Source organism: Rhinatrema bivittatum, chromosome 7, assembly GCF_901001135.1.
Source record: "Rhinatrema bivittatum chromosome 7, aRhiBiv1.1, whole genome shotgun sequence".
NCBI classification, from domain to species: Eukaryota; Metazoa; Chordata; class Amphibia; order Gymnophiona; family Rhinatrematidae; genus Rhinatrema; species Rhinatrema bivittatum.
In genome coordinates, this window is record NC_042621.1 from 106,318,035 (window position 1) to 106,334,857 (window position 16,823).

Consider the following 16,823-nt stretch of genomic DNA (forward strand, 5'->3'; position numbering starts at 1 on the left):
AGCACTACCTCTCCTAATGCACAATAATCTCAGGGTGATCAGAAATCAAAAGATTCCAGGTATGGAGAGCAGAAGATTTTTTTTTAATCCTTATTAGTTTTAATTATTGGTGTAATTTGATGTTTCTATTGTTTTTAAATATATTTTTTAAATATTAGAGCATTATTTATTATGTTTTATTCATCAGATATTTTAAAATATTTTATTGATGTTTTGGGAAATGTTTAACTTTTAAATTATTAGATGGTTTATTCATCATAGGTTTTGAAATATTATATTGGTTTTTGGGAAATAGAACACATTTATGCAAGTTTTTTTTAATTATTGGATGTTGGTCAGCTGTTTTGACATTTATTATTTTTATTAGCATGGTTTTTTTTGTTTTTTTTAATTTTGCATTTTCAATATAACATTGTTATTTAAATATAGATGTAACAAAAATAATCCACATAACATTCCTAACCATCAGCAGATACATCTTATATTCAAAAAGAAGAAAAAATTATACAATATAATAACTCATGCAGGCAGACAAATAAAGAGCAAATATAGAGGTAATCTATAGGGAAAATAAATGTTTCCCCTAAAGAACAACAACTGAAATATTGAGTTCATCAGGTATCCTTAACTACTGCTACTGATTCTCCAGCTACCTTCTCTTGGGTAATTGAATCAAGAAACACACGGAGCAGCGATGTTTCAAAGAAAACATATTTCTGATGTTTATAGAGAACCTCGCATTTGCATGGTTTTAATATTATGAATGCTGTTTTATATCTCCGATTTTATTGCTTGATGTCATGAGAGGAATGACGATGTTTCTGTTTTTCCAATGTTGCATTGCATAGCACAGTCGGGCTTATGGTTTCCAGTTCAGTTCTTGTTGGTGCATTTCTATTCTGTTTTGGTGAGAGTCTGTCTGTATTGTAAAGGTCCAGTGCTTGTGTAATTTTAATTCTTCCTGTGAAAATGATGATACTTATCATTGGTTTTTAAGGCATTATGCTTATCTCTTCCTAATTTCTATTTTAAACAGGTTTGCTCTTTATTAATTTCACTTGCATACAGAAAGTGGTTTTGAATGTTTTTGCTGAAAATATTTTTTCGTTCACATATTTATTGCAACTGCAGTTAGTAGATTAGGTGATTATTTTAAGGGATTAGCTAATGTTCCCTCTAAGGATTGGGTTGCTGTGATTATACATTTATTAGGCTTTTTGCATCAAAGAAAGTAGGGCTCACAGGGTAATGCAGGAGGGTGGACTATGTTCTAGGGCAGGGGTGAGTAAACCTGCCCCCCCTTCCATCCATACAATTTGTTAGCCCCCCCCCCCCCACCCACCAAAGCTGGGTTATATAATGTATGTATGTATGTATGTATATATATATATATATATGTCAAAATCTCTTACCAACCAATCAGCTGTTGAACCTTGCCAAATAGCAGGGAATCACACACACTCACTCCCAACCAGAAGCTCAAAATTCCAGTTTTGAGTGTCTTCAGGTTGCTGATAGGAGCAACACAGAGCGAAACAGATAGCACACCACATCCAGACAGGCACCTCACAGTAACAGCAGCACAAACTCCTTCCACTGCCAGACACATTGTGAACTAATAGAAAACCCTACAAAAAAGACACTCAAAATCTATACAGCAAACATCATAATGTAACAATAGAAACACCAATAATTCAAACAAGAACGCCTACCTGTGAAAAAAACCAGCCCGGTAAATATTACACTGAGACCCACAAAGCCAATACACCACCTACTGGGGAAATGAAACAAACTTAATTGCTATAGATCCCTACACAAGGCACTGCACCATAGCAAAATCTCTCACCTTGGTCACACATACAGAGCAGAGACAGACCCTAACCAAATACAGAATAAAGGATCACAAATTAGAGCCAGCAATATGCAGACAAAAACTGAAATGGAAACTCCAAGAAGTCAGACTCTATGTGTAACAATGGAAGAACAGAACCACCATTCCTCATAAAACAATAAAATCAAGAAGCATAAAGCATCAATTATAATAATAGAATCATATTAATAAAAGAATAAATATTTCAGAACTACTGACAAATAGATATTGTTCCATTAAAGTCATATACACTTTAAAAAAATTTCCCAAGCACCAATAAAATATTTAAAAACAGCGCACACATCAAATAACACCCAATAATTAAAACTAATAAGGATTAAAAAAAAGCTCCTAATAACCATATCTGGGAACTTGATTTCCAGTCACCCTAAAATTGCTGAGTATTAGGGGTTAGGGGGACACCCAAACTTTATCGTCTCTCGCTCACTCACACACACACACACACACACACACACACACACCCATGCTCTCATACATACCCACACACTCTCATACACAGGCTCAAAGTTCCTCTCCCCTCCCCCTTGCACACAAAAGCTCTTACTCCTCCAGATTCCATCAAACACACATAGGCTCTCACCCATGCAGACCCCCAGGCAGGCACCCATTCATTCTCTCTCTCTCACATACACACACACACACACACACACAAACACCGACCCCCAGGCAGGCACCCATTCATTCTCTCTCTACACACACACACACACACACTCCAGGCAGGCACCCATTTTTTCACACACACAGACTGCTTTCTCTCACATGCCATCTGTCACACACATGTTCTGTCTCCCCACATACAACTCTCTCTCACACACACACCTTCCCCCCCCCCCCCCCCCATACAGACTTCCAGGTAGACACCTATCCACTGGCTCACAACAAACACAAGGGCTCAAACATATACTCTCAGGGCCAGGGCCTCTTCTTTAGCCCCTCTCTTTCACCCTTCCCCCTTCTTTTTCTCTTTCCCCCTTCTCTCTTTCTCTGTCCCCCTTCCCCTCTGTTCCCCCTCCCTTCTCTCTCTCCCTCTTCTCTTCCTTGCTTGCTTACCTTGAGCCGCCGGTGCCGTGCTGTGATGCCCCCACTCTCTGTGCGCCACCTGACTTCCTCTATTCTTCCCCTCTGTTCCCCTCCCTTCTCTCTCTCTCTTCTCCTCCTCTCTTTTTCCCCTTCTTTCTCTTCCCCCCTTCCCCCTTCTTTCTCTTTCCCCTTCTCTCTCTCCCTCTTCTCCTCCTTGCTGCTTGCTCCTCGAGCCGCCGGTGCCGTGCTGCGATGTGATGCACCCACTCTCCGTGCGCCAGCTGACGTCGCTGTCCCAGATTGGCCGCTGTCCGTGCGCGGCATGCTTCCATTTTTTTAATCCCTTTTCCAGCGCGGGAAGAAATCACAAGGGCAGCAAGGAAGGAAATTGTGCAGCGGCAATGAAATCTGCGCGAACTGCGACAAAATCTATGCGGCGGCGATGAAAGCTGTGGGAACTGTGACGAGGGAAGAAATCTGCGAGGTGAGGGAGGAAATTTGCGCGAAGGAGGAATTCTGCGCAAATTCTGCATTCCGCAGTAGCACAGAATTCCCCCAGGAGTAATCTTCTGTGCTTCCTGCTGTTCTGCTTTGCCTCCTGTTCCTGGATTGTCACCTCAACTTGGACCCTCAGCTCATCTTCATCTGGATTTCTGGTTTGACCTCGGACTCCCTTGACCTCGTTGTTTGCTTCCTACCCTGACCTCGGCTTGTTTTTGTTTCTGCTGTCTGCTCCGACCTCTGCGTGAACTGACCTTGTCTTCTTGCTGGCCTTTGATCTCTTCAGCAACGGATTCTTCTTTCTACAGAGGCTCATGCCTAAGTCCAGCTGGCCCTGACATCCAAAGACTCAACATAAGGGGAACAAGGGCTGGTATTGGTGAAGTTGCTATTGATCCTCTGCTCCTGCCAGTGCCGCCTGCTGACATTGGGGAACCTGCAAGTCTCCTCCCTGTGGGTAGTGCCAACCTCACTTCGGTCCAAAGGTCCACTTCTGCAACAGATTGCTGAGGCCATGTACCTGGCAGTTCTCTCAGGCCCCTACTGCTGTACGGTCCAAGGAGCCAATGCAGCTTAGACAAAATTGCCTCTCCCCGAAAGAGAGGCTCCACCTCAGGACCTTGGGGCTCTGCTTCTACTTTGCTGGGACCGGACACCAGAGCACACTGCCCTCAGAAGTCAGGAAACTAGCAAGCCTAAGAGCCAGTGGGGAGATGATCCTAGGCTTTACCACTCCTGCTCCCCAACTTACCCTTCCAGTATCTATTGTGGTGGGTAGTCACGAGTTCCCCACCCTATCATTGATCGACTTAGATGCTGGGATGGACTTTATTATGAAGGCCCTTGTGGACCATCTGAAGCTTCATGTGGTTCCTCGGAAGACACCATTAGTTATCTTCTTCATCCATAAGAACATAAGAAATTGCCATGCTGGGTCAGACCAAGGGTCCATCAAGCCCAGCATCCTGTTTCCATCAGAGGCCAAAACCAGGCCACAAGAACCTGGCAATTACCCAAACACTAAGAAGATCCCATGCTACTGATACAATTAATAGCAGTGGCTATTCCCTAAGTAAAATTGATTAATAGCCATTAATGGACTTCTCCTCCAAGAACTTATCCAAACCTTTTTTGAACCCAGCTACACTAACTTCACTAACATCCTCTGACAACAAATTCCAGAGCTTTGTGCGTTGAGTGAAAAAGAATTTTCTCCGATTAGTCTTAAATGTGCTACTTGCTAACTTCATGGAATGCCCCCTAATCCTTCTATTATTCGAAAGTGAAAATAATCGAGTCACATCTACTCGTTCAAGACCTCTCATGATCTTAAAGACCTCTATCATATCCCCCCCTCAGCCGTCTCTTCTCCAAGCTGAACAGCCCTAACCTCTTCAGCCTTTCCTCATAGGGAAGCTGTTCCATCCCCTTTATCATTTTGGTTGCCCTCCTCTGTACCTTCTCCATCGCATGAAAAACCACTTCACGGCTGGAATACCACCACCACAGCTCCCTGCAACTCAGCCAGGCATTCTGCATGTGGAAAGTATAGTCTTCCACATCATTGAGAAATCTATTCATCCCATTGTGTTAGGGCTACCCTGGCTGCAGATCCACTCTCCTCACTTTGATTGGGGCTCGCTTCAGCTGACAAGCTGGGGGGCCCATTGTCTTGACTCCTGCCTTCTCCAAATAGAGCATCCACCAACTTTGCCCCTGGCAACAACCTTGTTGGGACTGCCTCCTCAGTATGCTGAATATGCAGTTTTCCAAAAAGAAAGCAGAGACGCTGCCTTCCTACCGAATATTCGACTGCACTATTAATCTGCTATCCAGCACCAACCCTCCATGAGGGAGAGTATATTTCTTGCCAGTTCCAGAGACTGCAGCCATGTCCCAATATTTCAAGGAGAACCTTGACTGGGGTTTCATTAGGCCCTCCAGGTCCTCTGCCGGGGCAGGGTTCTTCTTTGTGTCCAAAAATGACTGTTCTTTATGCCCTTGCATAGATTACTGGGGGCTGAGTGCTATAATAAAGAAAGACCACTACCCCTTCCCTCTCATTTCCGAGCTCTTTGACCACTTCCAGGGGGTCAGAGTGTTTATGAAGTTGGATCTCCTACAATCTAATTCAAATAAAGCAAGGTGATGAGTGGAAGATGGCGTTAAACATGCTGGATGGCTACTATGAGTATCTAGTGATGCCCTTTGGCCTGTGTAACACCCCCACAGTACTCCAAAACATGATGAATAAAATCTTCAAGGATCTGCTGTATGTCTATGTTGTGGTATCTCGATGACATTCTCATCTTTTCAAAGAACCTCACGTCCCATTGCCAATACATTTGCCAGGTCCTCTAGCGGCTATGGGTGAATAAATTATATGCGAATGCTGAAAAAGTGCATCTTCAAGAAGGAGAGCCTACCCTTTCTGGGATAGATTGTTTCCAGTAGCAGCTTCCATATGGATCCAGAGAAGGTTAGGTGTATCAAGGACTCATCACAACCTTCTGGCCTCTTTGCTTTGCAAAGGCTTTTGGGCTTTGCATTGGATTTCACTACTGCCTACCACCCTGGACCTCAAAAGCCTTCCTGAGGGCCTATATCAATGATCGCCAGAACAATTGGGCCGCCTTTCTCCCATGGGTGGAATTCTCCCACAATTCCCATATTAGCTCTGCCAAGGGATCATCACCATTTCAGGTTGTGTACAGGAGACAACCTTCTCCTCTGCTGCCTGTCCCATTGTCCGTTCCTTCCCTAGCAGCCCAAATAACTGCTCAGGAGCTCCAGGAACTCTGGATTTGTATGGAAGAGATGCTTCAGAAAGCTGCTCAAAAAGCCAATAAGGCAACAAATGTTCACTGGCGGCTGACACTGCAGTTTAGACTGGTGCAAGATTTGGCTGAATTCCCACCATATCCAGCTCAGAATAACTTCCATGTGGCTCACACCTCGTTACATTGGGCCATTCCCTGTTTCCCATCAGGTGGAGCCTGTTACCTATCAACTGTGCCTACTCACCTATTTGTGAGTCCATAATTTCTTCCATGTCTTCCTCAAGCCCTTAGTTCTCACGTGGACATCCAGGAAGATACCAAAACCTCATGAGGCATCCACCAAAGAGAACCAGGTCTATCGAGTGAAAGAGATCTTAGATGTTTGGCATTGGAACAAAAGGTGGGAATACCTGATCTCCTGGGAGGGGTATGGCCCAGAGGAAAATACATGGGAGCCTGCCTCGAACATCATGGACAAGAACCTTCTAAAAGCGTTTCACATCCTAAGAAACCCAGGCCTCTTGGGTTGAGTTTAGAGGAGGGGATACTGTTGCATTTGACTGGATGCAGGTCAGCCCTGCAATCGGCCACTCACCTTCTGTCCCGGACCGGACATTAAAACTTCAGGAGACACCATGTGGTTTGACTTCCATGATGTGTTATTCAAGCCTGCAAAGGTTGGTTCAGTTTCACACTCCTTGTCAGAGTGACTGGCTTATCCCTTCAGGAGATACAATGAAAACAATAATTTTCAACTCCTCCCATGCCCTCCCAAAAAATATTCAGTTTTTTCAGAAATAAATTGACATTTTTAGTGAATGACATTTACTGTGTAGTCACAAAATGATTCAATGATATAATAATTCTGAAGATACTGTTTATATATGTGTAGGAGGGGAGAGGCGAGGAGCACAGAAACTGGTGATCTTTAGTTTCAGTCTGTTCTTGAACAGAATAAACTGAAATGTCTGGAGGCATTTAGCTAGTTTCTGTAAACCAACATTCCAGTCCAAAAATTATGATTAAAACCACTTAATAGAAAATATATTGCATTCATATATTTTACACAATACACACATTTGAAACTCAAAATCCAAATGATAGAACGTAAAGCAATGCATTTTTCTAATAAATATCAACTACATATAAATTCAAATAAAAAGTAAATAGTAAGCTATTAAAAATGGGAAACATTATGCTGGGCTGCTAACCTTATGCTACAACCTGTTTTGTCTTTTGTTACATTTTCTTTCTTTTGTCTTCTTGTGTATTCAGCATATTCATCTATGTAACCAGAGACAGATTTAGGATTTTTGGTGCCCCCTAGGCACTGTTAGCGCTGTCACCCCTGTCACTCCTCTCTTCACTCCCCCCCCCCCCCCCCCCCCCCGCCGAGGCTGAACAATAGGGAGCAGAAAGTCTCTAAGTATTTCTTCACGGAAAGGGTGGTGGATGCTTGGAATGCCCTTCCGGAGGAAGTGGTGAAGACCAGAACTGTGAAGGACTTCAAAGGGGCGTGGGATAAACACTGTGGATCCATAAAGTCTAAAGGACGTGAATGAATGAATGTGGAAAAAAGGATTTGCATTCACAAAAAAGCAGGGAGTAGCTTGCTTGTTACGGCGGTTACCACCCCAAACCAAATAAGCCTGATACTTCACTTTCAATGCATATCCAGCATAGCTCTCTGCTTCAACGGCAAGGGAGAAAGACTGATACTTCACACACATCCAGCATAGCGCTCTGCTTCAACGGCAGGGGAGAAAGACTGATACTTTACGCATATCCAGCATAGCGCTCTGCTTCAATGGCAAGGGAGAAAGACTGATACTTCACACACATCCAGCATAGCGCTCTGCTTCAATGGCAGGGGAGAAAGTCTGATGCTTCACTTTCAATGCATGTCCAGCTTAACTCTCTGCTTCAACGGCAGGGGGAATGAAGAAAAGAGGATCTATATACAGACAACAACAAAAAAGGACTGAATTACATAGTCTGGGAAACAATAAGCATGGGTGTAGCTTGCTTATTGCGGTGGTTGCTACCCTTAACTAATTAAGCTAAATATTTCACATAGATGCAGTTCCAACACTGCTCTCTGCATTAATGGTGGGGGTGGAAGGGAAATAGAACCAAAAGGTTACTAAGAGCCAAGAGTAACAGATAAGTATGAGAAAAAAAAATGTGCAAAGCTTGCTGGGCAGACTGGATGGGCCATTTGGTCGTCTTCTGCCGTCATTTCTATGTTTATTGTATTCAGTGCTTCAGCTTCTTCTTGTGTTCCAAATATTCTCAGGTTTGACCTTCTGTTTTGGTTTAGTATGTGTGTTTGTGCCTTGATTAAAAAAAAAAAAAAAAAAAAGTCTAGGAAACCCAAATGAAACTGAGGTATTGCAGGTTGGGACTGTTCTTGATAAATGTAGGCTGAACATTGGAGGAGTGGAGGTAGTTGCGATGGAGGACATGAAATCTTTAGGAGTCAGTTTAGATTGTACTCTGACTCTGGAACGGCAGACGCAGCTGATAGCACGTAACACCTTCTTAAGATTGAAATGGGCGAGGCAGTTGAAACCATTTCTGGAATGTAAAGTTTTAAGATCAGTGGAGGCTGCATTTGTCTTACCATTGATAGAACACTACATGCTCTTTATCTGAGCTTACCTGGGAGAGTGTTAAGGAAGCTTCAGGAAATACATAATACGACGACAAGAAATTTTGTGTGGGAGATCTAGGATGGAGGCTGTATCTTCTCTCTAAGGAGGCTACATTGACTACCAATTAAATCACCCTGTAAGTTTAAATGTTTGATTTCGGCATTCAAGATTTTGAAAGGGTTTGAGCTGGAGATGCTCTAATTGCCTTTAAGATCTAGTCAGCAATTTCTGCTGCAATTCCACCTCCCCGATAAGAGCTTTCCATCACATTAGAATGCAGAATATCAGTTTCGGAATGAGATGCCAATTGAAATCAGGGAAGAGAAAGATCTGATAGTTTTATAGGAAATGAAAAACCTGGTTGATGATTGCTGGGGTGTAGGAGGGATGGTTGGGAAGATAATTGGATGACCAGAAATTGATTTTAATGATGATAGCTGGACGGTCCACTTGTGCTAATGTTTTAAGCTGTAGAATTATGGTTGAATTTTATTTAATTTGTATGTACTGTAACTTGATATTTTAATTTTGTATATCCGAGTCACGTTTACCCATTCCACTCATCATATCTCCTCTTAGCCATCTCTTCTCCAAACTGAAGAACCCTAACCTCTTTAGCTTTTCCTCATAGGGGAATCATTCCATCCCCCTTTACCATTTTCGTCGCCTTTCTCTGTACCTTTTCTAATTTTGCTGTATTTTTTTTTTGAGATGAGGTAACCTGAAATGCACACAATACTGAAGGTGTGGTTGCACTATGCAGCATTATGATATTCTCTGTTTCTTTTCCATTCCTTTCCCAATAATTCCTAGCATTCTATTTGCTTTCTTGGTCACTGCCACACACTGAGCAAAGGATTTTAACATATTATCCACGATGATGCCTCGATCCTTTTATGGGTGGTGATTCACAATGTGCTTGCATTGTGTAGCTATAATTTGGGTTGCTCTTCTCTTCATGCATCACTTTGCACTTGTCCACATTAAATTTCAGCTACCATTTGGATGCCCAGTCTCCCAGTCTTGTGAGGTCCTCTTACAATTTCTCATAATCCTCTTGTGATTTAACAACTTTTAATAATTTTGTATCAGCAAATTTGATCACCTCACTCGTTGTTCCCATCTCTAGGTCATTTATAAATATGTAAAAAGCAGAGGTCCCAGTACAAATCCCTGGAGCACTCCACCATTCACCTTTCTCCATTGAGAAAATTGACCATTTAATCCTACTCCTTGTTTTCTATCTTTTAACCAGTTCTCAATCCACAGTAGAATATTGCCTTCTAGGGGAACGCCCCCTGAGGTTCGCGCCAAGTAGGAAATAATAGTGAGGGCCGCGCGGCGTGCATAAAAAAAAAAAAGGGGGGGGGCTGACCTGTAAAAGAGGAGGCGAAGGACTTTGTTTCCAACCTAAGGAGACTTTCCTCCCTGCAAAAAGAGTTTTACAAGAACTGACTCTGGAGTCCCGGTAAGGAGGAGGGGCGTGACGTCACTTCCGCCCCCACCGAGACACTGCCAATAAAAACAGGCTTGCAGCGGCGCGCAGCCGAGGTCTGCTTTGGTTTGGTTTGGCACGTGGCTTTGGTTGGAAATTCTCCAAGAAGCTTTAGATTTCCTCTAAAATATTTTGGTCTTCTGAAGCAAGCAGCCCTCACTGAGAGACCATATGAAATATTAGAAAGGAGACGGTAAGCAGAACTCTAGTATCTTGTTTGATTTTGGTTATTTCCATTGAATTCAATGCCACATACGAAGAGGAAGGGGAAGGTGAGGGAGGGAACATCGACCCCCCACGTCAGCCTTCCCCGGTTCAAACGACGATAAAAGAGTTCTACTCCACGGTGGGGAATGCCCCAGGAGCGTCGGCTGGTTTACTGGATCAGGAGCAGAATCCAGAACCCTTCGAAACATCTTTGAGCCCTGGGGCTCCTGAGACCCCCTCCCCCCTGTCATGATAGAACAGCTGATACTGCAGATCCCCTGAGACCGAACTTGTCCCAGTTGGGAGAAGTGATCGAGGGAGGAACAGCTGTTATAACGCATGGACAGATTCAAGGCGAGAGAGTTTTGTCCGCCTTGAAAGAAATTAACATCGGGACATTGAGTGGAATAGGCAGTTCTCTGCCACTGTCCACGGAAGGGAAAGTAAAACAGATAAGGGTAGATTAGAAAATATGTCTCAGAGTTCCGGTAAACATAGCAGAGATTATATTGTTGGAAAAAACCAGACGTTGTGACCTTGGATGAATTATGGAATGCAGTATCTGTATTTGAGAAAACAATTATTTCTTTAACTCAAGCATTTCAAGGATTTCAAGACCAGTCTACAGTAGTGAACCCGGTAGTATTATCTAATTCTATTAAGATACAGGAATTAGATTCCCAAGTAGAACAGATGAAAGAAATTCAGGTTAGCCTGATTCAAGGGGAATCTAGAGCAGATAAAAGAATTGAGAATCTGGAAAACAGTCTCAGATATAACAATCTGAGAATGATACATTTTCCTAAATGCAAACTTATTTCTCCCAAAGAACAATTAAATAAATATTTACGGGAAGTGTTTTCTTTCCCCTCTACTAATATGCCTATGACAACGAAAGTATATTTCTTACTTGATATAATAAAAAGAGGAGATAGGGAAGAAGAAAGAGTTATTCCTAAGAAACATTTGACGATATTGTCCCCTCTAGAGGATCTATTGGGGTTTTTAGAGACCTCTCAAGAAGAGCAGATAGAGAGAAGGGGAATATTATTAGTAATATTTACTACATCAATGGAAAGAGATTATGTTTTAAGAAATTTTCTTAGAAATAGGAATAGATTGTATTTGGGAGAAAGGATATGGGTATATCCAGATATTGTTAGATCGACACATAATTAGAAGGAAATTTTTGAATTTATGTTCTAGAGCCCGAGCCTTAGGTGCACAAATATTGATTAAATTCCCTTGTGAATATATTGTGACAATAGATAATGTACGGTATGTATTTATGAAGCCAGAGCAATTAGAAAAATTGATTTCTAAAGAAGTAACAACTTAATATCTGTGGTAATCCAGGTGATTAAGAATTATTCTCACCACTTTCTGTTTATGTTAAAATTGATGGAATGTAATTTTGCTCCTTTATTTTCTTATTATGATCTCTCAGATTTCCTGGTAATATAAGGTTATAGCATAATAATTAAGGAGTGGTTATATGATGTTAATTTATTTTTATGCTTGTAGTGATATGTTATACCTTATGGTAAGGTATGAAATCCTTATTTGTATTGTTTTGAAAAATTAAGATTATTGCCTTCTACTCTTGATAGCTTAATGTTCTGAAGAGTCTCTCATGAGGGACTTTGTCACACGCTTTCTGAAATTCCAGGTGCACTATACTAACTGGTTCACCTTTATCCACATATTTTTTTACCCATTTAAAAAAAAAAAGTAGCAAATTGGTGAGGCAAAACTTTCCTTGGCTAAATCCATGTTGATTTTGTCCCATTAAACTTTGGGCCGGATTTTAAGACGTACGCGCGGGTGTACATTTGTGCGCGCAGAAATGTACGCCTGATTTCATAACATGCGCGCGCAGCCACGCGCATGTTATAAAATCTGGGGTCTGTGCACGCAAGGGTGTGCACACTTGTGCACCTTGCGCGCGCTGAGCCCTAGGGGAGCCCTAATGGCTTTCCTCATTCCCTCCACCCCCCCCCCCTACCTAAAACCCCTCCCTAACCTTTATTTTATAATCTACCCTTTTCTCTATGCCCACAACATCACCCAATTTATATCAACCAAAAAACGGGCACTAACCGTAGCAGGTCCATCTTTATGGAACTCTATGCCACTAGATCTCCGCCTAGAACACTGCACTGCCACCTTCAAAAAAAAAAAAGCTTAAGACGTGGCTGTTCCAACAAGCCTACACTTGAATAAGCTCCCCCCTCCATAACGCCTTCCCTTTCTAACCCCTCCTCCAGAATTATACAATCAATGATACCATAGTTATTGTTCTATCTGCCTAACTCCTCCCGCCTAGGTCACCTGACCAGTCTTCAACCCTCCCAAGTTTTTTTATACCCCTGTTACATGTAACTTTATTCTTCCCTCTCAGTTTCAATATATTTATCCCCCTGTTATTTGTAAACCGACGTGATATGTCTGTGAACCTCGGTACATAAAAAATTTTAAATAAATGAATAAAGTTGCGCCTGCCTTCGGGCAGGCGTAGGTTGTGCGCGCGCTGGCTGACGGCCGGCCCGCGATCCCGGGCTCAGCGCCAAATGCCCGCTGTACCTGGAGGCTACGACCCCGCCCCTTTTTTCGAGCCCTGGGGCTTTACGCGCGCCACCGGGCCTTTTGAAAATAGGCCCGGTGGCGCGTAAATCCTTAAAAATCTGCCCCCAAGTCTAAGTGTATGTTCAGTAAGTTTGTTCTTTAGAATAGCTCCTACCATTTTTCTCAGCACTGACATCTATAGTTTCCCTTCTCACCGCTGGAACCCTTTTTAATAACTAGCATTACATTGGCCACCCTCCAGTCTTCAGGCACAGCAGTTGATTTTAATAACAGTTTGCAAACCTACTGTTAGTAATCTGTAATTTCATTTTTTAGTTCTTTTAGCACTCTGGAATGTACTGTATGTCATCTGGTCCAGGTGATTTGCTACTCTTTAGTTTGTTAGTTTGCCCTAGTGCATCTTCCAGGTTCACTGAGATTTGTTTCAGGTCCTCTGAATCATCACCTTTAAACATCATTTCTGGCATCTTTCATCTTTCTCAGTAAAGACCAAAGCAAAGAATTAGTTTAATCGCTGTGGCCTTCTCCTTCGTTAGTACCCCAACTGACTGCCTCGCAAGCTTTTTGCTTCAAATGTACTGAAAAACATTTTATGAGTTTTTACCTCCAGAGCAAGCTTCTTTTCAAATTCTGTTGTTGCCTTCCTTAACAATGCTTTGCATCTAACTTGCCAGTACTTATACTGTTTCCTGTTTTCTTCATTCAGATCCCTTTTCCATTTTTTTTAAAGTTGCTCTTTTGGTTAGAATAGCCTCTCTCCCCTCACCATTTAACCCTGCCAGCAGTCATTTGGCCTGCCTTCCTCTTTTTAAATGCGTGTATTATAGCGGGTCTGGGCTCCAAAAATGGTATTTTTAAACCACATCCATACCTGATATAAACTCTTGACCTTTGTAACTGCTCCTTTCATTTTTTCCTAATTATTTTTTCATTTTATCACAGTCTCCCTTTTGAAAGTTAAATGTTGTTGTAGTAGATTTCCTTAGTGTCCTCCCTCCAGTTAGCAAGTCACATTTGATCCATGTTTGATCACAACTGCTAAGTGGTCCTACTACCATTACCTCTTGCACCAAATCATGTGTTCCACTAAGGATTAGTTCTAAACTAGCAACCCATCTTTGTCAATTCTTGTACCAACTGCTCCATGAGGCAGTCATTTATTGCATCTAGAATCTTTGCCTCCTTAGCATGTCTTGATGTGATATTTACTCAGTCAATACTGAGGTAATTGAAATCACCCATTATTATTATTATGTTTGCTTCTCTACTCTCTGTTAGCATTTCATTATCTTTCTGTTCATTCTGGCCAGGTGAATGGTAGTACACGCCCCACTGCTATTCTATTCTTCTTCTCACATGAAATTTCTATCCATAAATATTCCACAGTGCATTTTGTTTCCTGTAGAAATTTTATCCTGTTTGACTCTATGCCCTAACATATTGTGCCGCTCCTCCACCATCTTATCATTGCAATATAATTTGTACCCTGGTGTCACAGAGTCCCATTGGTTATCCTCCTTCCACCAGGTCTCTGAGAGAGATGCAGTCAGAAGTCCAGCAGTGACTTGGGAGCTATTCATGCCAGTTATAACTGCCTCTTAATTCAGTCCTATGCATTTTTTTTTTTTAATTTAAAATTTTTATTGAAAGTATAAACAGCAAACAACATCTATGGACAACAATGATTGTCATTGTGAAACACAAACAAAAAGTACAATAAAGGCATATACTTGAATTTTGTGTCTTAATTACTCCCCAACCTCCCCTCCCTCCCTCCCTCCCTCCCCCCAGGGTAGAGCTGGTGGCCGCAGGTAAGAAAAATAGCCAAACCTCTCCCAAAGAGAAATGCTCATATCCCCAGTGAATAATACTATATATGCAGGTCTGCTGCCCAGTCATGTGGTGATGTTACTAAGCAATATCAAGTTCCTTTCTCCTGATTCAGCCAGGTGCGTATAGGGTGCCAAATCTGCTTATGGCGGAGACTCACATGTTTAGATACTGCAACACGTTCGTGAAAACAGCATAGCCTGGACAGCCTCGCTCTTACATTCAGTTCTGTGGGCATGGTACAAGACCTCCATAGAAGTGCTAGTTCACAACGTGCTGCCATTATAATATAATGTGAGGTCCTGCCCTTTATTGAGGAGACCTCTAAGGGTAAATTCAATAATGCCGTTTCTGGCGTGAGCAACACTCCTTCTCCAATGATAGACTGAATAATAAGGGAAATGCTATTCCAAAATGTAGTTACTCGTGGGCAGGCCCACCACCTGTGAAAATAAGTTCCAAGCTGACCACAACCTTTCCAACAATGTGGATCGTGCGTCTGCTGGAATTTATGTAAACGTGCTGGTGTATAATACCACCTAAACAGAAGCTTATAACTATTCTCAGCTAGCGTAGTGTATGGTGAACTCTTCTTGTTGTGAAGAAAAATGGAGTCCCAAGAGTCCTCCGATAGCTCGCTATTTAAATCCTGCTCCCATGCTTTCATATATGCCGGCTTTTCTTGGGGGTCTTTATTTATATAGTTGTACAAATGGGAGATCGCCTTTTTGAAGTTGGCAGCTTGGTCGCACCAATGTTCAAGTTGGGTCTTCCCCAGGGCGAGATCATTTCCCACTTGTTCCGCCACTAAAAAGTGCCTAAGTTGTAAATATGGAAAAACATCACTTGTTGATAAGGGATAGGTCTCCTGTAAAATGGAGAATGAGGATAGCCCGCTTCTCGCCCAAAACTGGGACATACGTGTTAAGCCTAGCTCCTCCCATGTATGAAATGCTTTAGTATATCTCCCCGCTGGAAAGCACGAATTGGCATAAGGATGGGAACTGTAGAAATAGTGTCGAGTATCTACCAAACTCGTTCTCCATTGCTCCCATACCTTCAAAGTAGACTGTGTCGACAGCGGTAAACAGTTAATGGGAAGCCAGGACGAACGAGGCTGCCACACTAAGGACTGTATAGGCATTCTCCCAATTAAACATTGTTCTATCACTACCCACTGTTTCTGCTCGCCTGTCCTATGCCAATCGATTATAGCATGCAATTGCCGCAGCCATGTAGTACCAGTGTAAATTTGGAACACTTAAGCCACCCCTTATTTTAGGCCGGTACAGAACCCCTCGGGATACCCTAGGTGGCCGCTTTCTCCAGATGTAGGAGAAAATCCTCTGTTGCCATCTCCTAAAGATGTTGGTGGGAATATATATTGGGAGAGCTTGAAATAGATATCCCAATCGCGGGAGTACATTCATCTTTACTGATGAGATTCTACCAAACCAGGATAGATAGAGTGCCGACCACCTATCCAAATCGTCAAATATTCTACGTATTAGGGGGGGATAGTTGAGTTGAAACAGCTCAGATGGATTATTACTAATATGGACACCTAGATATTTGATTTTCTTTTTAGCCCATTGGAAGGGAAAGGACGACTTTAAGATCGCTAGCTCCCTTTCCATCCAGTACCATTAGATTTAAAATTTCGGATTTGTCCACATTTAAAGTGAACCCAGACACTGCTCCGAATATACCTAGCTCATGTAGGACTGCAGTAAGGGAATGGATAGGATTCGTCAGAGTAAATAAAATGTCATCGGCGAACATTGACATTTTATAATCCGCTGTCCCTATAGATACCCCCTGAACCACATTGTTCTGGTGGACCTTAATAGCTAAAGGTT

General features: G+C 42.3%; 1 protein-coding gene and 1 long non-coding RNA gene across 4 annotated transcripts in view; one reads left to right on the plus strand and one right to left on the minus strand.

Moving 5' to 3' along the window:
• Positions 1–16,823, plus strand: part of MLKL (mixed lineage kinase domain like pseudokinase) — a 108,224-nt gene that overhangs the window by 24,547 nt on the left and 66,854 nt on the right. The gene's annotated exons all lie outside the window — the stretch shown is intronic.
• Positions 1–16,823, minus strand: part of LOC115095345 — a 69,553-nt gene that overhangs the window by 16,859 nt on the left and 35,871 nt on the right. The window contains exon 2 of the long non-coding RNA XR_003857747.1: positions 6,788–6,913. This is a non-coding gene — a long non-coding RNA (uncharacterized LOC115095345). The remainder of the gene's footprint in view (positions 1–6,787; positions 6,914–16,823) is intronic.